General features: G+C 39.1%; 1 pseudogene; it reads right to left on the bottom strand.

The window, feature by feature from the left end:
• The window catches only part of LOC148770643 (uncharacterized), an 8,960-nt pseudogene extending 1,615 nt beyond the window's left edge, over nt 1-7,345 (bottom strand).
• Between the last annotated feature and the right edge of the window lie 1,021 nt (nt 7,346-8,366).

The following is an 8,366-nucleotide window of genomic DNA, read 5'->3' as shown; positions in this document are numbered from 1 at the left end:
CAACTTTCCTTTGTAAACAATTCCATAACCCCCTTCACCCAATTTGTCGTTAAATTGATGAGTAATCCTTTTTATGTCCGAATATGAAAATCTACTCGGCTTAAGGGCTTTGTAAACTCGCAAAAACTTCCCAATCATCGTTCGATTCTCTTGGTATGTTCTAACTCTGATGTATTATTGCGACAAGAATGGAACCAAAACCTTTGAAACAGAACATATAAGTCAGATTCTTAAACCAATCCATTACAAAAATATCAAAAAAGGAACAGACAAAAATATTCACCTTCAACTAGTTGCCTCCTTCTTGTTCCTGTAAGCAAAATAATTGCTTAAGCTTTTTTTTCATGGAAAATACGAAAATATAATATCCAAATAGACACGAAAGTACCATGATGATTTGTAGTTGGGAGTTGGTCAAGACACTGAATATGTTGATCCGATGTCGTAGAATTATACGAGCTGCATCTTTTGCCTTTATCTTCACATACGGAACATGCTGGTTCAGACCACTCCAAATAGAACATATTTGAATTCATATGTTTTGGTACAAGAAGTCAAAGGAAGTGATTCCATCGAAAGTTTCGAATCAACGGCATAGAATTGGTACATGGAATCGCCAAGGCAAGGAAGTACGATACCTAAGTCTCTTCTTGATGGAACAGGGTATAGTCATCTAAGAACTTTATCAAGAAACGGAAAGTTGAAGTAGATAAGTTTAGATGTGTTAGCTTTTGTGGAAAGCAATTTTCTTGGTCAAAAACAAAAACTCTTTGAGATACATAGTTGATTTTCTTTACTATAACATTAACCGAGAACGGGAGCACGAGCACGGTATCGTTTTTGTGGTCGCAGAATAAATCGAAGCCCGGATAGCCACAATGTTGGGGCTGCCGATTTGTATGTCTGAAAGGAAACCGAATTATCGGGCCGTCGTTTCTGCATCTGATGGGCATACAATCATTATCATTTCCTAGTACAACAAGTGGTAAGAACAAAAGAAAGTAAACTAAGGGAGACATCTGAATTATGAAGACTTGTGCATTTGCTATTACTGTTTATGTGCAAATTCTTTTTCAAGTAAACTGTTGTAGAGTATTAAACTTTTTTGTTCCCAATTTTTCTTTTCTAATAATTTTACTAATAAGGTCACATTCTTGACTAGTTCCTTAACAACTCCCCTCATCATAAATTCGTTTATTTTACCACTTCAATGCTAGCATAAATCTTAAAGGAAATTACTTACAATACTTTGTGATGATGCTAAAATTAGATCACATGTAATAGTAGTTGATGTAGACGCATAAAATTAATTAACTGGTTAATTAAATTAGCCAATTAAATTGTGTCTAAAATTAAATTAGGACAAATGACAAATAGGCCAATGACAAGAGCACTTAATTCAGAAATGGACATCTAACTTTTTTGTCTTTCAAATATTTCCAGCTCATTCAAACTTATTTGCAAATAAGGAAAATCCTTTTATATATAAAAAAATTACCCCCAATTCATTGAAATTCAATTCAACTCTAAATTGGGGTTTACACCCCAATTTAGTCCAATTTCACCAATTAACAAATTGTGACCTTAATTTCAATTTTGACCCGTCACCACCGAAGACTGCCGGTCAGCCGCCAGTCTTCCGCGTTGACTTTTTTTTTTTTTTTAACTTTTTTTTTTCTGATTTTTTTTCCGGTAGGTCAACCGCTGTTGACCGCCGGGTCTCCAACGCTGACTTTTTTTTTTTTTTTTTTGTGTTTTCTTAAAAAAATATTTTAATTAATATTACTGTATTGACTACTAAATTACTGTCTCTATCAGTTATTTAACTGTTGGAGACACTAATTTAACTGTTAATTGACATTTTTTTTCTTAAAAAAATATTTTAATTAATTTTACTGTCTTAGTTGCTAAATTACTGTCTCCAACTGTTATTTAACTGTCGGAGACAGTAATTTAACTGTAAATTGAATTTTTTTTAAATATTTTAATTTATATTACTGTCTTTGTTGCTAAATTACTGTCTCTAGCAGTTATTTAACTGTCGGAGACTGTAATTTAACTGTTAATTGATTTTTTTTTTTGAAAATTTGTTTTTTCTAAATAAAAAGTTATGTTAATTAATATTACTGTCTTGGCTGCTAAATTACTGTCTCCAACAGTTATGTAACTGTCTGAGACAGTAATATTACTATATTAATTAATTCTATTGTCTTGGCCTGCATTTTTGCTGTCTTCGACTGTAATATTACTGTCTCCGACCGTAATATTACTGACTCATACAATAATATTACTGTCTAGGACAATAATATTAATAATATTACTGTTCGGGAAAATAATATTCATAATATTACTGCCCTAAAAGTAATATTACTGTCTGAGACAGTAATTTAGCTGCCAAGACAGTAATATTAACTAAAAAATTCTAAGAAAAAACAAAATTTCAAAAAAAAAAATCGAAAATAAAAGTCAATGCCGGAGACCGGCGGTCAACGGTGGTTGACTGACCGGGAAAAAAAATTCTAGAAAAACAAATTTCAAAAAAAAAAAAAACAGCAAGTCAACACTGAAATTTGGCCAGAAAAAAAAAATCAGAAAAAAATTTATTTTCCGAAAAAAAAAATATTTTTTCATAAAATTATTAAAATAGGGGTTATTGTGATATATTTGTTTAAATCCGGAGTCAATGTGTAATATTATGGAAGTTAGAGCATGATGGATGTAATTGATAAGAATTATTATGGAGGGTATTTTAGAATAAAGACATGGGGATGAGTTTATTTGAAAGACTTTTTTTTTTTTTTTTTTTTTTTGTGGACCAATGTGCATTTAAGTCCATTGTCATGTCCCTTTTTGCCATTCGCCCATTAATTTATATCTTGTCTTGCAAGACAAGTCATGGAGGTAAATATCAATTAATTATTGGTCAATTGGATTATTTTTTCTTTTTCTACTTTTAAGCGATAAATATCACATTAAAAAGGGCCAATCATATCGCACCACATCATCAAGAAGGTTTATCTAGGACTCTTATTCTACCATTGTAAATAGGGACCCTCCCTACACAACACAACTCAAGAAGAAGAAAAATCGTAGGAGAAATTCTCTCTACAATATTCACGTCGTTCTTCATCAAATTCAAGGCACGTTAAAACGTTTAATTTGAGATTACGGTGCTAAATCCTCGAATTAACGCTATTAACATCAAATTAAGATCGAAGGAAGATTGAAGGGCCAAATCCATTAGGAACTCTTAGATCTTTAAGTCAAAGTTCGTCAAAGTTTACCGTACGATCCGTGACTTAAGTCGCAAGACCCTCGGAAAACGTTATTCAAATTCAAAATCAAATCCGGAGAAGATCAAGTCAACGACCCAACTCCGAATTTACAAAGCCAACTATATATTAATCATGAGAGAAGAATTAGAGGATTAAATTAGAGTTTGTAACCCGCAATATTTATTTATCATTCAATAAATTATCTGTGTGCAAGTATTTCTTGTTTGTTTAAATCGCAGATGAGAATTTGTTGCTACAGTTGCAGTAGGATGAGCAGGAAGAGCAACGTAGGTCACTGGCTCACGAGCTAGATGGTCTTGATACTCATGTGAACACAGTACACGTAAACTAAGCGGGGGGTCGATCCGGCAGAAAACCCTCCGACGCTCAAGTCACACGTGCGAATAGTAGAAATAATTGAGAGAATATGAGCAGTTGAATTGCTTGGATAATATAACGTACCTTAACATATGATTTAAATCCTTACCTCATTGATTGGGCTGAAGTTAATTTGTCGGGCCCAAACCTTATTTGAAGGTGATTGGGGCTTTGTAGTGGTGGTCTTCTAAATCGGGTTTGTGGCCCAATAGGTAATGAAATTGTAGGCCCAATTGGCTAAACAAATTAGGCATATCATTAAGTACCCCACTCTCGAGTTGATGTGGGGGCCAAGTCAAAACGGGTTCCAGATTGTGTCGAGAGTAAAAATACTTGTAGTCTCGCGTTAGAGCGTTGCCTTTGGGCATGGAGGTTGGGTTGGGAACCGCACGTGGCGGCGGAGAGGCGCATTATGGCGTTCCGGCGCCGCGCCTCCTCAACAGAAGTCGGGCAACGGCGGCTTACGGCGTGACCGAGGCTGGGTGCACGGCGGGGTGCGCGGCGCGGTGCGCGGCGCGGACGCCTAGCGGGCGCGGGTGCGCGAACGCACGACGCACCTCATGAGGTTAGGCCACACGCTCGGGGTTGGAGAACATCGTGCGAACGCGGCGCGCCTCACGAGGTGAGGGTGCACACTTAGAGCTTGTTCGGCGGCGGGGAAGGCGCGTGGGCAGAAGTCGCGCGAAGGCTCGTTGACGCGCGGACCGGAAGGGCGCGAAGGCACGTTGGCACATGGGCCGGAGGGGCGTGACCGTGGGGCGATGCGTGCGATGCGGGTACCGAAATAGCAAATGTTGCTGAGGCAGATGACGACACTGCGGCAGAGACTTAGGCTCGTAATAGGAGTACGGAGTGTAGTATAGGTATTTGATAGGATATGTGCTCCCCTATATGTGGGCGGAGTACTTGATTTATTTTCATACTTGGAGTAGATGGGTTTGCCCAATACTATTTTGTTTGAGGTTTATATTGCTTGACATTGTCATTTGTCTGACGCGTTGCTTGTAGGTGTTTACATTTAGCCTCGTGCGTGATGTACTTGATGAGGGGATCATCAATCTCTCAAGATTCTTTGATGGGGATTATGCCCCTTGTTAGACCTCACGGATCGTAAGTATGTAGTACCATGGTCACGTTTTATATGAAGGACCCGTTAAAAACAAGTAGAGAGATTTAGGTAATCAAGTTGGCCAGGGTATATAGATCACCATAATGGCTCTAAGTGTTTCTAGGGTTGTAATAATGTTACCTTGAGCTGATAATTGTGTAGTGAAACAGTAACAACATTGAGAGTAAGAAGGAAACTTGTTTTATTCTTTGATTGAAAGTTTGAATGTTACAAGCCTGCTTGAGGCAAATGAAAATAAATATGAGCGAATCGCTGGAAATAACAAAATTTATACTAAGTAGAAATTGTAGGTGCTTCTTTCACGTCGTTCTCACGTTTGTAGCCCCGAGCAGGTTGGCTTCTCGTGGGAGTTGTCTGGCAGTGAGGGGACAACGAGGCTGGAGGCTGTTCGCCCAATTGATGTAGAGAGATGAGGGGATGCATCATCCTTGGGGTGGGATAGCCCCCCAGTTTAGGATGGTGCGGTCACTAACTCTGTTATGGGCTTGAAAGACTCCACGTGTCATTGACATCATTAGAAGTCCAGGGAGGTGGAAGGAGATTATCCCTGAGATGTCGACGATTGTCGTCGATCATCTCCTCGTCGGGTGTCGAAGTGATCATCAATACTTTTCCTCTTGGAAGGAGTGAGGGTCAAAGCCTCTTCGATGAGCACGTGTTTCTCAGCGCGACATAATAACTCTTACATAGTGGTTGGAGGTCTTCCCGTGATAGATTCCTTGAATCTACCTTACTTCAAGTTTTGTTGAATGATTTCAGAGTGCATGCCTCCTCCCATGTTAGGAACTTCATGAGCTGCCTCCACAAATCGTTGAATGTTTGTTGGTGATTTGACCTACACGAAAGTTTACGCATCGAACAAGTAATATAGTGGACAATTAAGACGAATATCGATCCAACAAAGAATATTAAATTATATAATTCTAATCGCTAAATTCTACCAATTGTGATCAAGCCACCCTACACAGTCGAGAGAAGATTGATTAAACTAAATGAAGCTCAACAGGCAAGAGCAAAAAAACAATTAAACATGAAGATTTATCAGAGTAAACAAGCCTATGATTTTATTCTTCTCCTATGTGATTGTTAATTCCCCAATTCCAACAATTATGCAAGTTATTAAATCGGATTACTAATCTGAGATGCTAAATTAATAATAATCCGCTTCCGTGTGTATTACGATTCTAATATTCTAGATTGAATTATTGTATTCCTACGCAATTAAATCTAGAACACAACATGAAGCACAATCTCAATAATGCCTACCTAAGAGATTAACAATATTCATATGTTAATACAACAAAGGCTCTTCTACCCATGTTCTAATTATTAAACAGATCTTTCGATTAACAAAGGCCGTCCGGATTCCTAGTGTATTTCTCGGACGGCCGTCTGAGATCATGACATGTCTAGTGGTGTTGACTTCTCCAATTTGTGTCTATCTTTTCTTCTAAATTGCAGTTTTGATTCTTAAGTTATTCAATTCTTCAATTTGTGCCCGAAACACAATAAATCAAAACTTTAAGCACCAATTATCCATAAAATTCACCAACATCTCCAATTAAAAGATATAATTAAGTGTAAAAATATATACTTAACATAGTTGCAGAGGGTTTCGCCCTCTCTCAGGGCGATAGTGAAGAGGTACGCAGGAGTCTTAGCGTAATTTTTTTGATAGCGAACTGGTTAGTGAAGCGATCTAACAGTTGGGAGAGAGCTTCAATTGACCTAGTGGGCTAGGAGTTGAACCACCTCATGACTCGTTTGGAGAGTGTTGCGTGGAACATTTTGCACAACGCAGCATTAGTAGGGCCATATAGTTCCACCATGGCGTAGAACTTCTCAAGGTGCTCATGCAGGTCACTAGTTCCATCGAACTCCGGTAGATCCGAGATCCCTTGGGGTAGTATCTTATTGAGTATGGCAACAGTGAAGGGACTCCGCGCCTTATTGGAGCTATTGCCCTTCCACCTATAGGATTGCCTAAGTGGGGAAGGTGATTCCAGCGAGATACCCGACTATTGATTTCATCCCCTCCACCATTGAGTGGAGGAGCTCGCTAGCGAGAGGCGTTGCCTCTTGGAGGTGAACGTGGGTGTTGTTACCCAGTTCATGCCTCTCGGCGATGATTATTGCATCCGAGACCTAGGGTCAGAGGTGGATGCTGACGACATAATTGTTTGGAGGTCGTTATCCTGCGACGGTGGAGGTGGTTGTACCACAGGTGGAGCCGCAAGATGAGCGTTAGCTCTCGTTGTGCGATGTATCGTGCCACTGCTTCACTGGCAACACGAGCAGAGGTTTCTGCGATCATGTGTTGAAGGGCATCTTCGGTTATTTGAGTCATTAGAGAAGTAGGTTGAAGTTGACCCTGATGAGTCCTAGGTGGGGGACTCGCGAGGGGGGACTTGTGTTGGATCCTGAATACGGGGAGGGGGAAGTGATAAGCCAGAGCCTCGCCGAGGTAGGAGGTTATTAGCAGTGTCATGCTCAATCCGACCAAATGTCTCCAGGGCATCCTGCGCGCTACGGATCTAGTATACCTTCCCACAGACGGCGCCATTATAATGATGCTAAAATCAGATCGCCTGTAGTAGTTTTAGTAGGATGGGAAGAAAAGTAGGTCACTGGCTCACGAGCTAAATGGTTTTGAGACTCATGCGAACAGAGTACACGTAAACTAAGTCCTGGGTTTATCCGGTGGAAACCTCTCCGACGCTTAAGTCAGACGTGCGGATTGTAGAAATAGTTGAGAGAATATGAGCAGTTGAATTGCTTGGATAATAGAACGTACAATAACAAATGAATTAAATACTTATGTATTATACCTCATTGATTAGGCTAAATTAATTTATCGGGCCCCAACCTTATTTGAATGTGATTGGACCTTCGTAGTGGTGGTTAAGGGTGAGATCGGCTCGGATCGGGTCGGTTTTAGCCTCAAACCGAACCTGGAACCGAAATGGTCGGTTCACGAAGAACCAAAAACCAAACCGGTCGGTTCATGTCGGTTCGGTTCTAGTCGGTTTTTCGGTTTTTATTTCGGTTTCGGTTTTTTTTCGGTTCCTAAATTTTCGGTTCGGTTTCTTAACGGTTCCGGTTTTCGGGTCGGTTTTCAGCCCTTTTCTTTCTCTCTAAAATAAATTTAAATAAGCCCAAAATATGCTAAAAACAATTCAGCCCATTTTGAACCAACCAAAGCCCAAAAGAATAAAAAAAAAGCCCAAAATTCAGGACAAAATCAAAAAATACACAAAAAAATCATATCACAGCATTAAAAAAAATTAAGAAAAGAAACAACAATCAAAAGTTCAGCACCACAACATCACAACAGAAAGGAAAAAAAAACAACATTTCATCATCCAAAAAGTAAAGAAAAAACGCGCAGGCAGAAAGTAACCAAATCACCAAAAGATTCAGTACACCAAGAAATGAGTTTAAAACATAAATCCATAGACCAAAGTTGTAATACTACTTAAGATCGTTTAGGAGAGTTAACAAAAACTGCAAAAAACAAAAGATATAATCACCAAGACACCAACTCCCCCACGACTCCATTAAAGTTGAAAAATCTCCCGATTGTT

This window comes from Erythranthe guttata, chromosome 5 (genome assembly GCF_056151865.1).
Source record: "Erythranthe guttata isolate IM_541 chromosome 5, IM_541, whole genome shotgun sequence".
Lineage (NCBI taxonomy): Eukaryota > Viridiplantae > Streptophyta > Magnoliopsida > Lamiales > Phrymaceae > Erythranthe > Erythranthe guttata.
The sequence above is the reverse complement of the archived record's forward strand: the minus strand, read 5'-3'. Positions and strand labels throughout refer to the sequence as shown.